Source organism: Arachis stenosperma, chromosome 1 (genome assembly GCF_014773155.1).
Source record: "Arachis stenosperma cultivar V10309 chromosome 1, arast.V10309.gnm1.PFL2, whole genome shotgun sequence".
Taxonomy (NCBI): domain Eukaryota; kingdom Viridiplantae; phylum Streptophyta; class Magnoliopsida; order Fabales; family Fabaceae; genus Arachis; species Arachis stenosperma.
The window spans coordinates 33,472,306-33,494,075 of NC_080377.1; the positions used below are offsets into that span (position 1 = coordinate 33,472,306).

Consider the following 21,770-nt stretch of genomic DNA (forward strand, 5'->3'; position numbering starts at 1 on the left):
AACTACTCTTTTTTCTTTGATTCATTACTTTTTTTCTTTGATGTATGATAATTTAACTATATCCAGCAAAATATATGTTGAGTTAGAATTATTTTTCTAGCTTATTTTTCAATGAACTTAATATATAAGTTGCTAAAGCATTATCTGGATGAGATGCCTAGTTTCTTCTCCTAATGTTCTTCGTTGATGCTTATGAAAAATGTTAATTATTTGAGTTTTCATCAAATAAAGATAAATTAAAATTTAGCTAAATGTTTTACAATACTACTATATATTGGATATGCAAATAATTTTTTATAGTTAATCAACAGTCCATTGAAATAAGAACAAACAAAAGTGATAGGTATTAAAAGTAAACTATATTTAACCTAAGAAAAAGTGGACACAACATAATTGTCTTTAATTTGCATGCCGATCCCAAAGCATTGGTGTTGAAAAATAAAGGGTTGGTAATGGTATTAGCCATTCTTCTCTCACGTATGCAAAATCTGCTTCAGTCTTACTGTAGCAAATAGCTTTGGTTTTTATTTTTTTTTTTGGTCTTGAGTAGCTTGCTATGTAGTACAAATATATATGTTACAAAGTCCCATAATGAATAGTTTGGCTAGTTATTTTTTGCTCATAATTTTTTTGTCACATTATCTGAATTATTTTTCAAACTTGTTTTTGACTAATTAGATGTTATAGGGTGAAGAAATTTACTAACTACTCTCTGCATAGAAACTGTATATAAAAAGCTTTTTCACAAGCCTCACTCACATCCTAAATTATCTGCGAATTTCAGTGTCAAATTCAAAATAAGCTGCATTCATGATGGCTGAATTTATCTTTGCTGTAGTTTTTGAGCTTATTAACTAGTCAAAAATTGACATTGATTATAGTTGTTGCTATTGCACTCAATCGCAAGCTTATTTTAATAACTCACTGCAACTTGAATGCTTTCAAATGACATATGTAAAACTACAGTAAAAAGGTTACTTATGTCCACCAAGTACTCTAATATATAGAATATCTTGTTCATGTGGGTGACTGCATTGATTATTGTAGGTTTGTTGATGGTTGAGTTTGATGACTGGTCATCATATACCCATTTTCAAGCTAATTTCACTTGTTTTATTAGCCTTTATGCACTTTCTTGCATCCTAAGTAAGTGATTTGGAGTGAAAATGCATAACTTCTTTAAATCAAACAACCACCATGAAATTAATGTTAACTCATGAGGTTTAAGCTGAATTTAATTGATTTTTAATTGATTTATAAGCCTTGTGAATTTAGTGATACTTGGAGTGGTTGTTTTGGTTTATTGTAGGTGAAGAAAAGAAGAAAAGAGGAAAGCGTGGCTTAAGAAAGCGTGGCCCAAGAGAGGAAAAGTGTGGCGCATGGAAGGGAGGAAGCAAGCATTGCCCCGCACAAGGGCACACTGCCCTCTAGGAGGGCAACATGAGCAAGCAAGCCTTGAGAGGCAACGCTGCCCTGCCCACGACAAGGGCAGAGCACATATCTGTGCCTTGGATCAAGGAAAGTAAAAACATTGCCCTGCCCTCCTCAAGGGCAGTATCGGGCTCACCAAGAGGAGAAATTCAAAGAAAAAGTTCACCATTGCTTGCCACAAGGATCGAACACGGAACCATGAGGAAACAAGAAACTAAGCCTTACTTTGGTGCCAAGAAAATCAAAGAAAAGACGTAGCGTGCGCGTCACACAAGGATCGAACACGGGACTTCAGTTTGGAAACATTGCCCTGTCCTCCGCAAGGGCAGGGCAGCATTTTGGTGATGCACACACACGCACCATTCTGGCGCACCAAGGGAAGGCTCGGCAGCATCATTCTGGCGCACAGGCATCACTCGGCAGCACCAGCAGCACGCACGGGCACCATTCTGGAGCGCCAAAATGTTCTGCCCTACCCTCCGCAAGGGCAGGGCAGCGTCCTGCATGCACCAACGCATCACACGCACGCACCAATGGGCCAGATGCATCATTTTCTGCCCTGCCCTCCACAATGGCAGGTGATGAGCGGATAATTTATACGCTTTTTGGCATTGTTTTTATTATGTTTTTAGTAGTTTGAGTTGAGTTTTTAGTATATTTTTATTAGTTTTTAGTTAAAATTCACTTTTCTAGACTTTACTATGAGTTTTTGTGTTTTTCTGTGATTTCAGGTATTTTCTGGCTGAAATTGAGGAACCTGAGCAAAGATCTGATCCAGAGACTGAAAAGGACTGCAGATGCTGTTGGATTCTGACCTCCCTGCACTCGAAGTGGATTTTCTGGAGCTACTGAAGCCCAATTGGCGCGCTCTCAACAGCGTTGGAAAGTAGACATCCTGGGCTTTCCAGCAATATATGATAGTCCATACTTTGCCCAAGATTTGATGGCCCAAACCGGCGTTCAAAGTCACCTTCAGATTTCCCAGCGTTAAACGCCGGAACTGGCACCTAAATGGGAGTTAAACGCCCGAACTGGCATAAAAGCTGGCGTTTAACTCCAAGAAGAGTCTCTACACGAAAAATGCTTCATTGCTCAGCCCAAGCACACACCAAGTGGACCCGAAAGTGGATTTTTATGTCATTTACACATCTCTGTACACCCTAGGCTACTAGTTTTCTATATATAGGACCTTTTACTATTGTATTTTAATCATCTGATCTAGAGAGAATCTTCTGATCTTTGGAATCTTTTGTTCTTTGGATGTTTTGATCACTTTGGGAGGCTAGCTTCACGGCCATGCCTAGACCTTGTTCTTATGTATTTTCAACGGTGGAGTTTCTACACACCATAGATTAAGGTGTGGAGCTCTGCTGTACCTCGAGTATTAATGCAATTACTATTGTTCTTCTATTCAATTCCGCTTGTTCTTTGTCCAAGATATCACTTGTTCTTCAACTTGATGAATGTGATGATCCGTGACACTCATCATCATTCTCACTCATGAACAAAGTGACTGACAACCACTCTTGTTCTACAAGCATATGAGGCTCTAGTGTTTATCTCTTGGATTCCTGATACACGATGCATGGTTGATCGCCTGACAACCGAGTGCTCGCCTGACAAACGAGCCAGCCATTCCGTGAGATCAGAGTCTTCGTGGTATAGGCAAGAACTGATGGCGGCATTCAAGAGAATCCGGAAGGTCTAACCTTGTCTGTGGTATTCTGAGTAGGATTCAATGATTGAATGACTGTGACGTGCTTCAAACTCCTAGCAGGCGGGGCGTTAGTGACAGACGCAAAAGAATCACTGGATTCTATTCCGGCCTGACCGAGAACCGACAGATGGATAGCCGTGCCGTGACAGGGTGCGTTGAACATTTCCACTGAGAGGATGGGAGGTAGCCACTGACAACGGTGAAACCCTTGCATAAGCTTGCCATGGAAAGGAGTAAGAAGGATTGGATGAAGACAGTAGGAAAGCAGAGAGATGGAAGGGAAAGCATCTTCATACGCTTATCTAAAGCTCTCACCAGTGATATACATAAGTATCCCTATCCTTATCTTTATGTTTTATTCATCATCTATACCCATTTGAGTCTGCCTGACTAAGATTTACAAGGTGACCATAGCTTGCTTCATACCAACAATCTCCGTGGGATCGACCCTTACTCGCGTAAGGTATTACTTGGACGACCCAGTGCACTTGCTGGTTAGTTGTACAAAGTTGTGTAGTGATCACAATTTCGCGCACCAAGTTTTTGGCGCCGTTGCCGGGGATTGTTTTGAGTATGGACAACTGACAGTTCATCTTGTTGCTTAGATTAGGTATTTTTCTTCAGAGTTCTTGAGAATAAATTCTAGTGTTTCATGATGATCTGTTGAAGTCTGGCTGGCTGAGAAGCCATGTCTAATCTTATTGGACCGAGGTTTCAACTTATCATCACAAGAGCTTGTTGATTTCTATCAATCTTGCTATTGTAGCAATGATCTGCTAAGGCTTGGCTGGCCTTTGGCCATGTCTAGTGTTTTGGACCGAAGCTTTCTTTGGAAGCTTGGCTGGCTGTGAAGCCATGTCTAATTCCTGGACCGGAGTCTTAGACTAGCATTGCAATGATTCCTGGAATTCAAACTAAGAATTCTGAAACCTTTATTTTCTATTTTCATATAATTTTCGAAAAAACACAAAAAAATTTTCAAAATCATAAAAAACCAAAAATATTTGATGTTTCTTGTTTAAGTCTAGTGTCTAATTGTAAGTTTGGTGTCTTGCATGCATTGTTTATTTGATCTTGGTTCTATTTTCAAGTCAATAGTACAGGGAACTGAAGATTCAGAACATGCAGCAGAGGAATTACACAGAAAAAGCTGGGCGTTCAAAACGCCCAGTGAAGAAGGACAGACTGGCGTTTAAACGCCAGCCAGGGTGCCTAGTTGGGCGTTTAACGCCCAAAAAGGTAGTGCATTGGGCGTTAAACGCCAGAATGTGCACCATTCTGGGCGTTTAACGCCAGGATGGCACAAGGGGGAGGATTTTGTTTTCAAAATCAATTTTTTTTAAGTTTTCAAAGTTTTTCAAAATCAAATCTTTTTCAAATCAAATCTTTTCAATCAAATGTTTTCAAAATCAATTTCTTTCCTTTTTCAAAGATACTTACTAACAATTAATGATTTGATTCAACATTTCAAGTATGTTGCCTTTTCTGTTGAGAAAGGTTTAATGTTTGAATCATATCTTTTCTTGTTAGGCAAGTCATTAATTTTTAAAATCAAATCTTTTTAAAATTGTTTTCAAATCATATCTTTTCAATCATATCTTTTTAAAAGCATAATTTCTTATCATATCTTTTTAATCACATATTTTTCAAAACAGTTTTTAATCATATCTTTTTGATTTCTAATTTCAAAATCTTTTTCAAAAATTACTTGATTTCTTTCCCACTCTTGATTTTCGAAAATTAATTAAAGTTTTTCAAAAATGTTTTCAAAATATTTCACTTGATTTTCGAAAATTTCTTCCTCTCTTCCCACATCCTTCTATTTATGGAGTACTACTCCTTCTCAATGCACAATTCGAACTCTATCTAGTTAAGTTCGAATTCTCTACCTCTTCCTTCTATTTTTCTTCTTCTCTGACACCTCAAGGAATCTCTATACTGTGACATAGAGGATTCCACATTTTTTGTTCTCTTCTCTTTCATATGAGCAGGAACAAAGACAAAAGCATTCTTGTTGAAGCTGACCCTGAACCTGAAAGGACCTTGAAGCGAAAGCTAAGAGAAGCTAAGGCACAACTCTCTGTAGAGGACCTAACAGAAATCTTCAAAGAAGAAGAACCCATGGCAGCCGAAAACAACAACAACAACAACAATGCAAGGAAGGTGCTGGGTGACTTTACTGCACCTACTCCCGACTTCTATGGGAGAAGCATCTCTATCCCTGCCATTGGAGCAAACAACTTTGAGCTTAAGCCTCAATTAGTTTCTCTAATGCAACAGAATTGCAAGTTCCATGGACTTCCATTGGAAGATCCTCATCAGTTCTTAGCTGAATTCTTGCAAATCTGTGACACTGTCAAGACTAATGGGGTTGACTCTGAGGTCTACAGACTTATGCTATTCCCTTTTGCTGTAAGAGACAGAGCTAGGACATGGTTGGACTCACAACCTAAAGAAAGCCTGGACTCATGGGAAAAGCTAGTCAATGCCTTCTTGGCAAAGTTCTTTCCACCTCAAAAATTGAGTAAGCTTAGAGTGGAAGTCCAAACCTTCAGACAGAAGGATGGAGAATCCCTCTATGAAGCTTGGGAAAGATACAAACAATTGATCAGAAAATGTCCATCTGACATGCTTTCTGAATGGAGCATCATAGGTATTTTCTATGATGGTCTCTCTGAACTATCCAAGATGTCTTTGGATAGCTCTGCTGGAGGATCTCTTCATCTGAAGAAGACGCCTACAGAAGCTCAAGAGCTAATTGAAATGGTTGCAAATAACCAATTCATGTACACTTCTGAAAGGAATCCTGTAAACAATGGGACAAGTCAGAAGAAAGGAGTTATTGAGATTGATACTCTGAATGCCATTCTGGCTCAGAACAAAATATTGACTCAGCAAGTCAATTTGATTTCTCAAAGTCTGTCTGGAATGCAAAATGCACCAAACAGTACTAAGGATGCTTCATCTGAAGAAGAAGCTTATGATCTTGAGAACCCTTCAATGGAAGAGGTAAATTACCTAGGAGAACCCTATGGAAACACCTATAATTCTTCATGGAGGAATCACCCAAATTTCTCTGGAAGAATCAAGAGAGACCTCAACAAGGTTTCAACAATAGTGGTGGAAGAAACAGGTTTAGCAATGGCAAGCCTTTTCCATCATCTTCTCAGCAACAGACAGAGAGCTCTAAGCAAAACACCTCTGACTTAGCAACCATGGTCTCTGATCTAATCAAAACCACTCAAAGTTTCATGACTGAAACAAGATCCTCCATTAGGAATTTGGAGGCACAAGTGGGACAGCTGAGCAAGAAAGTTACTGAACTCCCTCCTAGTACTCTCCCAAGCAATACAGAAGAAAATCCAAAAGGAGAGTGCAAGGCCATCAACATGGCTGAATTTGGAGAGGAGGGAGAGGAAGTGAACGCCACTGAGGAAGACCTCAATGGGCGTGCACTGACCTCCAATGAGTTCCCTAATGAGGAACCATGGGAATCTGAGGCTCAAAATGAGACCATAGAGATTCCATTGGACTTACTTCTGCCTTTCATGAGCTCTGATGAGTATTCTTCCTCTGAAGAGGATGAGTATGTCACTGAAGAGCAAGTTGCTAAATACCTTGGAGCAATCATGAAGCTAAATGACAAGTTATTTGGAAATGAGACTTGGGAGGATGAACCTCCTTTGCTCACCAAAGAACTGGATGACTTGTCTAGGCAGAAATTACCTCAAAAGAGACAAGATCCTGGGAAGTTTTCAATACTTTGTACCATAGGCACCATGACCTTCAAGAAGGCTCTGTGTGACTTAGGGTCAAGTGTAAACCTCATGCCTCTCTCTGTAATGGGGAAGCTAGGGATCTTTGAGGTACAAGCTGCAAGAATCTCACTAGAGATGGCAGACAATTCAAGAAAACAAGCTTATGGACTTGTAGAGCATGTTTTGGTGAAGATTGAAGACCGTTACATCCCTGCTGATTTCATAGTCCTAGAGACTGGGAAGTGCATGGATGAATCCATCATCCTTGGCAGACCCTTCCTAGCCACAGCAAAGGCTGTGATTGATGTTGATGGAGGTGAACTGATCATTCAAGTGAATGAAGAATCCTTTGTGTTTAAGGCTCAAGGATACCCCTCTGTCACCATGGAGAGGAAGCATGAAGAGCTTCTCTCAAATCAGAGTCAAGCAGAGCCCCCACAGTCAAACTCTAAGTTTGGTGTTGGGAGGCCACAACCAAACTCTAAGTTTGGTGTTGAACCCCCACATTCAAACTCTAAGTTTGGTGTTGGGAGGTTCCAACATTGCTCTGAGAAAATGTGAGGCTCCATGAGAGCCCTCTGTCAAGCTACTGACATTAAAGAAGCGCTTGTTGGGAGGTAACCCAATGTTATATTTTATCTATTTTCTTTTGTTATTTTATGTTTTTTGTAGGTTGATGATCATAAGAAGTCACAAAATCAATTGAAAAAGTAAAACAGAATGAAAAACAGGAAGAAAAACAGCACACCCTGGAGGAAGAACCTACTGGCGTTTAAACGCCAGTAAGGCTAGCATTTGGGCGTTTAACGCCCAGTCTGGCACCATTCTGGGCGTTTAACGCCAGAAAGGGGCACCAGACTGGCATTAAACGCCAGGAAGGGGCAAGAACCTGGCGTTAAACGCCAGAAATGGGCACCAGCCCGGCGTTTAACGCCAGATTTGGCACAAAACGTGTTTTTGCATGCCATTTGGTGCAGGGATGACTTTTCCTTGACACCTCAGGATCTGTGGACCCCACAGGATCCCCACCAACCCACCACTCTCTCTCTTCTTCTTCACCCATTCACCAATCACCTCAATACCCCTACCCCTCCCTTCCACCCCTATATAAACCCATCTTCACTCCTTCATTTTCCCACACCCTAAACACTACTTCTTCCCCCTTTGGCCGAAACATAAGCCTCCTCCATCTCCTCCATTTTCTTCTTCTTCTACTCTCTTCTTTCTTCTTTTGCTCGAGGACGAGCAAACCTTTTAAGTTTGGTGTGGTAAAAGCATTGCTTTTTGTTTTTCCATAACCATTTATGGCATCCAAGGCCGGAGAAACCTCTAGAAAGAGAAAAGAGAAGGCAAAAGCTTCCACCTCCGAGTCATGGGAGATGGAGAGATTCATCTCAAGGGTGCATCAAGACCACTTCTATGAAGTTGTGGCCATGAAGAAAGGTCAACTTTGATCAAAGGTTGGACCAAGTCCTCATAAACATTTGTGAAGAGGGCGCTCAATGGAAAAGAAACTCAAGAGGGAAGCCGGTTCAACTGAGAAGGCATGACCTCAAGCTCATCACTAAGAAAAGGATGGAGCAAACAAGAGACCTCACTCATCATGAAATCCTTGAGATACCTCAAGGGATGCACTTTCCTCCACAAGACTATTGGGAGCAAATTAACACCTCCCTAGGAGAATTGAGTTCCAACATGGGACAACTAAGGGTGTAGCACCAAGAACACTCCATTCTCCTCCATGAAATTAGAGAAGATCAAAGAATCATGAGAGAGGAGCAACAAAGACAAGGAAGAGACATTGAGGAGCTCAAGCACTCCATAAGACCTTCAAGAGGAAGAACAAGCCGCCATCACTAAGGTGGACCCGTTCTTTAATCTCCTTGTTCTTTATTTTTCTGTTTTTCGAAAATTATGCTTTATGTTTATCCATGTTTGTGTCTTATGATCATTAGTGTCTATGCCTTAAAGTTATGAATGTCCTATGAATCCATCACCTTTCTTAAATAAACAAATGTTCTTAATTGAAAAAGAGAAGAATTGCATGAATTTTGAATTTTATAGCAGATTAATTATTTTGATGTGGTGGCAACACTTTTGTTTTCTGAATGTATGCTTAAACAGTGCATATATCTTTTGAATTTGTGGTTCATGAATGTTGGCTCTTGAAAGAATGATGAAAAAGGAGACATGTTACTGAGGATCTAAAAAATCATAAAAAAATGATTCTTGAAGCAAGAAAAAGCAGTGAATACAAAAAAAAACGAAAAAAAAAGAGGGAGAAAAGAAAACGAAAAAAAAAGGGGAAAAAAGAGAAAAAGAAAAAGAAAGAAAAAGAAAGAAATAAAGTGTGATCCAAGGCAAAAAGAGTGTGCTTAAGAACCCTGGACACCTCTAATTAGGGACTCTAGCAAAGCTGAGTCACAATCTGAAAAGGTTCACCCAATTATGTGTCTGTGGCATGTATGTATCCGGTGGTAATACTGGAAGACAGAGTGCTTTGGGCCACGGCCAAGACTCAATAAGTAGCTGTGTTCAAGAATCATCATACTTAACTAGGAGAATCAATAACACTATCTGGATTCTGAGTTCCTAAAGAAGCCAATCATTCTGAATTTCAAAGGATAGAGTGAGATGCCAAAACTATTCAGAAGCAAAAAGCTAAAAGTCCCGCTCATCTAATTGATACTGATCTTCATAGATGTTTTTGGAATTCATTGCATATTCTCTTCTTTTTATCTTATTTGATTTTCAGTTGCTTGGGGACAAGCAACAATTTAAGTTTGGTGTTGTGATGAGCGGATAATTTGTACGCTTTTTGGCATTGTTTTTAGTATGTTTTTAGTAGTTTGAGTTGAGTTTTTAGTATATTTTTATTAGTTTTTAGTTAAAATTCACTTTTCTGGACTTTACTATGAGTTTTTGTGTTTTTCTGTGATTTCAGGTATTTTCTGGCTGAAATTGAGGGACCTGAGCAAAGATCTGATCCAGAGACTGAAAAGGACTGCAGATGCTGTTGGATTCTGACCTCCCTGCACTCGAAGTGGATTTTCTGGAGCTACAGAAACCCAATTGGCGCGCTCTCAACGGCGTTGGAAAGTAGGCATCCTGGGCTTTCCAGCAATATATGATAGTCCATACTTTGCCCAAGATTTGATGGCCCAAACTGGCGTTCAAATTCACCTTCAGATTTCCCAGCGTTAAACGCCGGAACTGGCACCTAAATGGGAGTTAAACGCCCGAACTGGCATAAAAGCTGGCGTTTAACTCCAAGAAGAGTCTTTACACGAAAAATGCTTCATTGCTCAGCCCAAGCACACACCAACTGGGCCCGGAAGTGGATTTTTATGTCATTTACTCATCTCTGTACACCCTAGGCTACTAGTTTTCTATATATAGGACCTTTTACTATTGTATTTTAATCATCTGATCTAGAGAGAATCTTCTGATCTTTGGAATCTTTTGTTCTTTGGATCTTTTTATCACTTTGGGAGGCTGGCCTCACGGCCATGCCTAGACCTTGTTCTTATGTATTTTTAACGGTGGAGTTTCTACACACCATAGATTAAAGTGTGGAGCTCTGCTATACCTCGAGTATTAATGCAATTACTATTGTTCTTCTATTCAATTCCGCTTGTTCTTTGTCCAAGATATCACTTGTTCTTCAACTTGATGAATGTGATGATCCGTGACACTCATCATCATTCTCACTCATGAACAAAGTGACTGACAACCACTTTTGTTCTACAAGCATATGAGGCTCTAGTGTTTATCTCTTGGATTCCTGATACACGATGCATGGTTGATCGCCTGACAACCGAGTGCTTGCCTGACAAACGAGCCAGCCATTCCGTGAGATCAGAGTCTTCGTGGTATAGGCAAGAACTGATGGCGGCATTCAAGAGAATCCGGAAGGTCTAACCTTGTCTGTGGTATTCTGAGTAGGATTCAATGATTGAATGACTGTGACGTGCTTTAAACTCCTAGCAGGCGGGGTGTTAGTGACAGACACAAAAGAATCACTGGATTCTATTCCGGCCTGACCGAGAACCGACAGATGGATAGCCGTGCCGTGACAGGGTGCGTTGAACATTTCCACTGAGAGGATGGGAGGTAGCCACTGACAACGGTGAAACCCTTGCATAAGCTTGCCATGGAAAGGAGTAAGAAGGATTGGATGAAGACAGTAGGAAAGCAGAGAGATGGAAGGGAAAGCATTTTCATACGCTTATCTGAAGCTCTCACCAGTGATATACATAAGTATCCCTATCCTTATCTTTATGTTTTATTCATCATCTATACCCATTTGAGTCTGCCTGACTAAGATTTACAAGGTGACCATAGCTTGCTTCATACCAACAATCTCCGTGGGATCGACCCTTACTCGCGTAAGGTATTACTTGGACGACCCAGTGCACTTGCTGGTTAGTTGTGCAAAGTTGTGTAGTGATCACAATTTCGCGCACCAGCAGGGCAGCCTCCTGGAAGCAAATTGTTTTGGGCTAAAAATTGAATTAAAAATCCAATTTAATTCATTTCTTCACCAAATCAAAAGTCCATCCAAATCTCAAGATCCAAGAATAGAAAGTGTATAAATAGGAGCTACTTTGATGTAATTAGGAGCTTTTACTTTTACCATTTTACTTTACTTTTGAATTTGGAACCTTCTTTTGAATTTTGGAGATTTCATTGAGAGCTAGGAACTGAGATTTCAGAGAATTGGGGAGGAGAATTGATCTCTCTTCTTCCTGGTTCTTGCTTGAGCATTTTTTATTTTTCTTGTTTGAGTCTTGGGTGTTAAGAATTGAGGAAATTCTGTCTCAATCTCCACTCAAGAGCTCTTTAATTTCTCTTCTGCATAATTGAGTTCAATTACATTCCCTTTACTGCTTCTTCTTCAATTTCTTGTTAATTGCTTTGGGAATTTGGATCTGGGAAGGCAATTGAGATCTAGACTTTGCTATCTAGTCTCTGGAGTCCTGAGATCACATTTTCCTTTTGGTTCTTCTGTGAACCTCTGCTGCAATCCCTTTTTCATTCAAGCAATTTATATTTCTTGCACTTTAAGTTACTGCAATTTACATTTCTTGCACTTTAAGTTTCAGTCATTTAATTTCTTGTTCTTTAAGATTTAGTCCTTTTACTTTCAGTTCCTTTTAATTTCTGCAATCATTCCCTTCCCCCTTTACATTTCCTGTTGTTTAATTGCTGTTGGATACAAAACACTTAACCAATACTTGATTCGCTTGACTAAATCAACCACTAAACTAAAATTGCTCAATCCTTCAATCCCTGTGGGATCAACCTCACTCATGTGAGTTATTATTACTTGATGCGATCCGGTACACTTGCCGGTGAGTTTTGTGTTGGATCGTTTTCCACACATCAGAGTTTATCTTTGCTACAATTTTTTGAGCATATTTATTGATATATAGTTGCTGCACTCAGTTGCAAAATGTTTGTAATACTAAAGTACATTCTGATCTACTGTACTACAAATATGTGCCAATATATGTACCACCAATATATTTATGACATTTAGATTAATGTATGAATTAATTTTAATTCTTTTTAACCTACATTAACAAAATTGATACATGTTTTATGGTTTAATTGGAGGGAGAATGAGACAACAAGTTGGGACAGCAGACCTGAATCCCAATTTGAATGCTTAAATACTTTAAAACAATATGCATGACCTTGATTCTTCCACCCCTATGGTTATGAGCATCAAGGATGGTAGTGTGTAGTCTGCCTATAATATGTGTGAGGGTATTCGTCTTCTTCGCTTGTTTTTGTTGCTTTTTCTTTCAGAGGGGGCGCCACTGGGTTTTGTTAAATTTTGCTTGAGTTATGGGTTAGTGTGGGGGTGTCTAGAGGGTGGTTTAGGGGATTGTAGTTACTTTTACTGTTTTAAGGGTTCACGACCTCTTGTTCTGACTGAGAGGTGCTCCCGCTGTAGGTATGGCCGAGCGCTTCGTCCATCCGAATCCGGCTCAGCGACCGCTAGCCGACTTTATTGATCATTATGCTTGGGTGTCTTCCGACGTGAGGGACACCCCTTCCAAGGTCACGAACGAGGGCCTTCAAGATTTGTGCCAGGCAGGGCTCTTATGTGGGGGTGGTCCCGAGGAGGTGTTTTACCAAGCTTATGTTCCTGTAGATCGGGAGTGTGTCTGTTAGAAGAACTTGGCAGCTCCACGAGTTACCGACTGGCTGTGAGTTTATGAACCCATGTTCATGATTTTCGGGGTTCGTTTGCCCTTCTCCCCTTTCGTCATAGGTTTGTTGAATCGTTGTGATGTTGCTCTATCACAATTGCACCCAAACAGCTGGGCTACCATCCGATGCTTTGAGATGGTTTGTGAATATCTGGAGCTTCCGACTTCTGTAAATGTTTTCCTCTACCTCTTTCTTTTCATGAACCCTTCTCGCCAGGGGAAGGCAAAAAAGGGATATATGTCTTTTAGGGCCCAACAAGGTCATAGGATTTTTGGCCTTTTTGAGGATTCCTACCATGGCTTCAAGTCTACTTTTGTCAAGGTTAGGCCCATTGAAGGTCATCAACCCTTCTGGCTTACTGTCAAGGGGAAGAGGCAGATCCCGACTTACTGAAGCTTTGGGGCGGGATCCGATTATTTGATAAAAATTTCTTCCGATTGGTTGAGCCCAGAAGATCATAACATTGCAGACATGTTGTTGGCAATTTTTAGCGAGAGAAATCTTAACCCTCGTGTGGTTATGGGGGACCGAGAGGCCGGTCGGTCGTATGTTGGTGAGTCTTTTATCTTTTGCATTTTTAGCACTTTGCTCTTCTTTTACTTATACCTTTGTCTTTTTGCTTGTAGTTTCCATGGATGGTGGGAAGAAAACCCTAGCTGACCTGATAAGCCTTATCCAAGGGGATGACGAGGGTGGTGACGATTCCTCGGCGACTCCTTTGGCGAGTCAGGATGAGGGGGATGTCGGGAAAAGTAGCGGTCAGGTTAGTGGGGCCGTCCAAGGTCAGTCGGAGAGGGTTGAGGTCCCTCCTGAGAACACCTCGAGGGAACCCGAGTGTGGAGGTATAAGTTTCCTTTGATGAGGAGGATCTGGGGTTTGGTGATGACTTGAAGGTCATCAGCAACCCTAAGAAAAGGAAACGTGATTCCAATAAGACACTTTCGATTATGGAGAAAAACTTCGATGCTGGGGGTTTCATTGAATCCCAGTTACTCCCTGGCACCGATGAGTTTTTCCGTGATGCCGATTGATGAGCGGATAATTTGTATGCTTTTTGGCATTGTTTTTAGTATGTTTTTAGTATGATTTAGTTAGTTTTTAGTATATTTTTATTATTTTTTAATTAAAATTCACTTTTCTGGACTTTACTATGAGTTTGTGTGTTTTTCTGTGATTTCAGGTATTTTCTGACTGAAATTGAAGGTTCTGAGCAAAAATCTGATTCGGAGACTGAAAAGGACTGCAGATGCTGTTGGATTCTGACCTCCCTGCACTCGAAGTGGATTTTCTGGAGCTACAGAAGCCCAATTGGCGCGCTCTCAACGGCATTGGAAAGTAGACATCCTGGGCTTTCCAGCAATATATGATAGTTCATACTTTGCCCAAGATTTGATGGCCCAAACCGGCGTAGCAATTCGGCCTCAGAAATTCCAGCGTTAAACGCTAGAACTGGCATAAAACTTGGAGTTAAACGCCCAAACTGGCATGAAAGCTGGCGTTTAACTCCAGAAAAGGTCTCTACACTTGAAAGCTTCAATGCTCAGCCCAAGCACACACCAAGTGGGCCCGGGAGTGGATTTTTCTGTCATTTACTCATTTCTGTAAACCTTAAGTTACTAGTTTACTATTAATAGGATCTTTTGACATTGTATCTGTACCTCATGACACTTTACACGTTTTCTTTGTGTACCTTCCACAGCATGAGTCTCTAAACCCCATGGTTGGGGTTGAGGAGCTCTGCTGTGTCTTGATGGATTAATGCAATTACTATTGTTTCTCATTCAATCATGCTTGCTTCCATTCTAAGATAATACTTGTTCTTAATCCGGATGAATGTGATGATCCGTGACAATCATCATCATTCTCAACTATGAACGTGTGCCTGACAACCACCTCCGTTCTACCTTAGATTGAGTAGTTATCTCTTGGATTCTTTAATCGGAATCTTCGTGGTATAAGCTAGAACTGATGGCGGCATTCAAGAGAATCCGGAAGGTCTAAACCTTGTCTGTGGTATTCTGAGTAGGATTCAATGATTGAATGACTGTGACGTGCTTCAAACTCCTAGCAGGCGGGGCGTTAGTGACAGACGCAAAAGAATCAATGGATTCTATTCCGGCCTGACCGAGAACCGACAGCTGAATTCCGCGTGCTGTGACAGAGCATTTGCAATCGTTTTCACTGAGAGGATGGGAGGTAGCCACTGACAACGGTGAAACCCTACATACAGCTTGCCATGGAAGGAGCCTTGCGTGTTTGATGAAGAAGACAGTAGAAAAGCAGAGATTCAGAAGATGGAGCATCTCCAAACCTCAACCTATTCTCCATTACTGCAATACAAGTAACCATTTCATGTTCTTTTGCTTTTCACAATCAATCCTGATAATTTCTGATATCCTGACTAAGATTTACAAGATAACCATAGCTTGCTTCAAGCCGACAATCTCCGTGGGATCGACCCTTGCTCACGCAAGGTATTACTTGGACGACCCAGTGCACTTGCTGGTTAGTTGTGCGGGATTGCAAAAGTGTGATTGCAATTTCGTGCACCAAGTTTTTGGCGCCGTTGCCGGGGATTGTTCGAGTTTGGACAACTGACGGCTTATCTTGTTGCTTAGATTAGGACTGTTTTATTTTTATTGGTTTAGAGTCTTTTAGTTGAGTCTAGTCTCATATTTTAAGTTTGGTGTCAATTGCATGCTTTTGTTTTTCTTTTAAAATTTTCGTTTTTGCATGTTCTTAGTCCCTTTTTGATTCATAAAAATTCTAAGTTTGGTGTCCTCTTTGTGTTTTTCTTTTAAAATTTTCGAAAATTAGTGTTTGATTTTCTAAAAATTTTAAGTTTGGTGTCTTTTGTTGTTTTTCTCTTTCCTCTTTTCAAAAATCAAATCTTTTTCAAAAAAATTTTTCAATCATATCTTTTTAATTGCTGTTTTCAAAATCTTTTTAATTAACTAATTGATTCAGTTCTCAATTTGCTTTGATCTTATTTTATTTTTAATTTTCGAATTTTTATTTTAGTTTTCTTTTGTTTTATTTTATTTTATTTTATTTTCGGTCAATTCAAAAAAAAAAAAACAAAATTTATCTGTTTGCAATCATAGTCATTTCCCTTTTGTCCATTATGGACATAAGTGGGATTGATCAGTCCAAAAGGACTCTGGGGTCATATGCTAACCCCATTACAGCTGCATATGGGAGTAGCATCTGTACACCTCCCATCAAGGCAAGCAGCTTTGAGCTAAATCCTCAACTCATTATCATAGTGCAGCAAAATTGCCAGTATTCCGGTCTTCCACAGGAAGAACCTACTGAGTTTCTGGCACAGTTTTTACAAATTGCTGACACAGTACATGATAAAGAGGTAGATCAGGATGTCTACAGACTATTACTGTTTCCATTTGCTGTAAAAGATCAAGCTAAAAGGTGGTTGAATAACCAACCTACAGCAAGCATAAAGACATGGAAACAGTTATCAGACAAATTCCTGAATCATTTTTACCCTCCAAAGAGGATGACACAGCTAAGGCTGGACATCCAAGGCTTTAAACAAGAGGATAATGAATCCCTTTACAATGCCTGGGAGAGGTATAGAGGTATGCTAAGGAAATGTCCCTCTGAAATGTTTTCAGAGTGGGTACAGTTAGACATTTTCTACTATGGGTTTACAGAAAAAGCTCAGATGTCTTTAGACCACTCAGCTGGTGGATCTATACACATGAGAAAGACAATTGAAGAAGCTCAAGAGCTTATAGACACTGTTGCTAGAAACCAATATTTGTACTCTAGCAATGAGTTCTCTCCAAAAGAGGAAGTCATGGCAGTAGTCACTGACCCTAATCCTCAAGAACAGATAATTGAGCTTAATCAACAACTACTCCTGATGACAGAACAGTTAGCAGAATTTAAAGAGATGCTCTATGAAACTAAAGTTGCTAACAAGAGCATAGAACTACAGTTGAATCAGGCAAAACAACAAATATCTAAACAGATAACAGAGGAGTGTCAAGCAGTTCAACTGAAGAGTGGGAAGACACTGAATACCACTGCTCAAAAGAGCAAAAAGCCAAACAGGGAACAATTGACAGAGGACAACCAAACCACTGTTCAAAATCCCTCTGAGGACAGTAAGAGCCCAGAGAGGAATGTTGTTGGCGTTCAAACGCCAGAAAGGGAAGGAAAGTTGGCGTTAAACGCCCATTCCTTGCCCATTTCTAGCGTTCAAACGCCAGAAAAGGAAGAGAAGTTGGCGTTTAACGCCCAAACTTCACCCATTCCTGGCGTTCAAACGCCAAGGGAAGATCAGACACCTGAGAGTGCTGACAGTAATCCCTCTAAAAAGGCTTCTTCAACCACTTCTGTAAGGAATAAGCCTGCAGCATCTAAGGTTGAAGAATATCAAGCCAAGATGCCTTATCCTCAGAAACTCCGCAAAGCGGAACAGAATAAGCAATTTGCCCGCTTTGCAGACTATCTAAGGACTCTTGAAATAAAGATTCCGTTTGCAGAGGCACTTGAGCAGATACCTTCTTATGCTAGGTTCATGAAAGAGATCTTAAGTCATAAGAAGGATTGGAGAGAAACTGAAAAAGTGTTTCTCACTGAAGAATGCAGTGCAGTCATTCTGAAAAGCTTACCAGAAAAGCTTCAAGATCCTGGAAGCTTTATGATACCATGCACATTAGAGGGCGCTTGCACCAAGACAGCCCTATGTGATCTTGGAGCAAGCATCAATCTAATACCTGCATCCACTATCAGAAAGCTTGGGTTGACTGGAGAAGTCAAACCAACCAGGATATGCCTCCAACTTGCTGATGGCTCCATTAAGCACCCATCAGGCATAATAGAGGACATGATTGTCAAGGTTGGGCCATTTGCCTTTCCAACTGACTTTGTGGTGCTGAAAATGGAGGAGCACAAGAGTGCAACTCTCATTCTAGGAAGACCTTTCCTAGCAACTGGATGAACTCTCATTGATGTACAAAGAGGGGAAGTAACCCTGAGAGTCAATGAGGATGAGTTCAAGTTGAATGCTGTAAAAGCTATGCAGCATCCAGACACAACAGAAGACTGCATGGGCGCTGACATTATTGACTCTCTGGTAGAAGAGATCAATATGGCTGAAAGCCTAGAATCAGAGCTTGAGGACATCTTCAAGGATGCTCAACCTGATCCAGAAGAACCAGAGGAGGCAAGGGAATTTTCGAAAATTCCTCAGGAAGAGGATAAGCCTCCTAAGCCTGAACTCAAACCACTACTACCATCCCTGAAATATGCATTTCTGGGAGAGGGTGACACTTTTCCAGTGATTATAAGCTCTGCTTTAAATTCACAGGAAGAGGAAGCACTGATTCAAGTGCTAAGGACACACAAGACAGCTCTTGGGTGGTCCATAAGTGATCTTAAGGGCATTAGCCCAGCTAGATGCATGCACAAGATCCTATTGGAGGATAATGCCAAACCAGTGGTCCAACCACAGAGGAGGCTAAATCCTGCCATGAAGGAGGTGGTGCAGAAAGAGGTCACTAAATTACTAGAGGCTGGGATTATTTATCCTATTTCTGATAGCCCCTGGGTGAGCCCTGTCCAAGTTGTTCCCAAAAAGGGAGGCATGACAGTGGTTCATAATGAAAAAAATGAACTGGTTCCTACAAGGACAGTCACAGGGTGGCGCATGTGTATTGATTACAGAAGGCTCAACACAGCCACCAGAAAGGATCATTTCCCTTTACCATTCATAGACCAAATGCTAGAAAGACTAGCTGGCCATGATTATTACTGCTTTTTGGATGGCTATTCAGGCTACAACCAAATTGTAGTAGATCCTCAGGACCAAGAGAAAACAGCATTCACTTGCCCTTCTGGCGTGTTTGCCTACAGGAGGATGCCTTTTGGTCTGTGCAATGCACCTGCAACCTTTCAAAGGTGCATGCTCTCTATCTTCTCAGATATGGTAGAGAAATTTCTGGAAGTCTTCATGGATGACTTTTCAGTATATGGAGACTCATTTAGCTCCTGTCTTAATCACCTAGCACTTGTCTTGAAAAGGTGCCAAGAGACTAACCTGGTTTTAAACTGGGAGAAATGTCACTTTATGGTGACTGAAGGAATTGTCCTTGGGCACAAAATTTCAAGCAAGGGAATAGAGGTGGATAAGGCAAAGGTAGAGGTAATTGAAAAATTACCGCCACCTGCCAATGTTAAGGCAATCAGAAGCTTTCTGGGGCATGCAGGATTCTACAGAAGGTTTATAAAGGATTTTTCGAAAATTGCAAAACCTTTGAGTAACCTGTTAGCTGCTGACACACCATTTGTGTTTGACACACAGTGTCTGCACGCATTTGAGACCCTGAAAGCCAAGTTGGTCACAGCACCAGTTATCTCTGCACCAGATTGGACATTGCCATTCGAACTAATGTGTGATGCCAGTGACCATGCCATTGGTGCAGTGTTGGGACAGAGGCATAACAAGCTTCTGCACGTCATTTACTATGCCAGCCGTGTTCTAAATGACGCACAGAAGAACTACACAACCACAGAAAAAGAGTTACTTGCAGTGGTCTATGCCATTGACAAGTTTAGATCCTATCTAGTGGGATCCAAAGTGGTTGTGTACACTGACCATGATGCTCTTAAATATTTACTCACAAAGCAGGATTCAAAACCCAGGCTTATAAGATGGGTGTTGCTTCTGCAAGAGTTTGATATAGAAATAAGAGACAGAAAAGGGACAGAGAACCAAGTAGCTGATCATCTGTCCCGAATAGAACCAGTAGCTGGGGCGTCCCTCCCTTCTACTGAGATCTCTGAGACTTTCCCAGATGAGCAACTCTTTGCCATTCAGGAAGCTCCATGGTTTGCAGATATTGCAAATTTTAAAGCTGTGAGGTTCATTCCCAAAGAGTACAGCTATGTGCAGAGAAAGAAATTAATTTCAGATGCCAAGTACTACCTCTGGGATGAACCATATCTCTTTAAGAGGTGCTGACGGAGTGATCCGCAGATGTGTACCCAGGGAAGAAGCACAACGGATCCTATGGCACTGCCATGGATCACAGTATGGAGGACATTTTGGAAGTGAGCGAACAGCCACTAAAGTCCTCCAATGTGGCTTCTACTGGCCTACTCTCTATAAAGATTCCCGAGAGTTTGTGCGTAACTGTGACAGTTGCCAAAGAGCTGGTAACCTGCCTCATGGATATGCCATGCCTCAACAAGGGATATTAGAGATAGAGTTGTTTGATGTATGGGGAATTGACTTCATGGGGCCATTCCCACCATCATACTCAAACACTTACATTCTGGTGGCAGTGGACTATGTGTCTAAGTGGGTAGAAGCGATTGCTACACCCACTAATGATACCAAGACCGTGCTGAAATTCCTCTAGAAAAACATTTTCAGCAGGTTTGGCGTTCCCAGAGTGCTAATCAGTGATGGGGGCACTCATTTCTGCAATAAACAGCTATACTCTGCTATGGTTAGATATGGAATTAGCCATAAAGTGGCAACTCCGTATCATCCACAGACAAATGGGCAAGCTGAAGTCTCTAACAGAGAGCTAAAAAGAATCCTAGAACGGACTGTGATAGCCCGGAGAAAGGATTGGGCAAAGAGCTTGGATGATGCTCTGTGGGCATACAGAACAGCATTCAAGACTCCTATAGGAACCTCTCCATACCAATTGGTGTATGGGAAGGCCTGTCATCTGCCCGTGGAACTGGAACATAAAGCCTATTGGGCAACCAGGTTCCTAAACATGGATGCACAGTTAGCTGGTGAAAAGAGATTACTCCAGCTAAATGAGCTAGAGGAGTTCAGACTCAATGCCTTTGAAAATGCAAAAATTTATAAGGAAAAGGCAAAGAAATGGCATGACAAGAAGTTGTCAACCAGAGTCTTTGAGCCAGGACAAAAAGTTCTGCTTTTCAACTCTAGGCTCAAATTGTTTCCAGGAAAACTCAAATCCCGGTGGAGGGGTCCGTATGTGATTACAGGAGTCTCACCATATGGATATGTTGAGCTTCAGGATATTGATTCTGACAAAAAGTTCATTGTTAATGGACAGAGAATCAAGCATTATCTTGAAGGCAATTTTGAGTAGGAATGCTCAAAACTGAGACTTGAATGATTCTCAGTGAAGGTCCAGCTAAAGACAGTAAAGAAGCGCTTGCTGGGAGGCAACCCAGTCATTAGTAGATTATATGTGTTGTTCTTACAGAGGCAAGTATCAAAAATGAAGGAATTCACAGAGTTACAGAAGGATTCAGCTCAAAAAGCAGAGAAAATGAGCTTACTGGCGAAAAAACGCCAGTAAGGGGCATTTTGGGCGTTAAACGCCAGAATGGGTACCATTCTGGGCGTTTAACGCCAGCAATGGTACCATTTTGGGCGTTAAACGCCAGAATGGGCACCATTCTGGGCGTTTAACGCCAGGTGTGCAGCATCCTGGGCGTTTTGGAAAAACGCCCAGTGATAAAGGAATTCTGGCGTTTAACGCAAGCCAGGGCACCTGACTGGGCGTTAAACGCCCAAAAGGGGCAACAAATGGGCGTTAAACGCCAGAATGGGTGCCATTCTGGGCGTTTAACGCCAGCAAGGTGGGGGGACCACAATTTTGTTTTCAAATCAAATTTTTTCAAAC

General features: G+C 41.1%; 1 non-coding gene across 1 annotated transcript; it reads right to left on the reverse strand.

Annotated features, from left to right (window-relative positions):
• Nucleotides 1–5,674: 5,674 nt before the first annotated feature.
• On the reverse strand, nucleotides 5,675–5,778 carry LOC130948642 (small nucleolar RNA R71). Its single transcript, XR_009073135.1, has one exon. It is a non-coding gene; the product is annotated as a small nucleolar RNA R71 (small nucleolar RNA).
• Nucleotides 5,779–21,770: the final 15,992 nt, after the last annotated feature.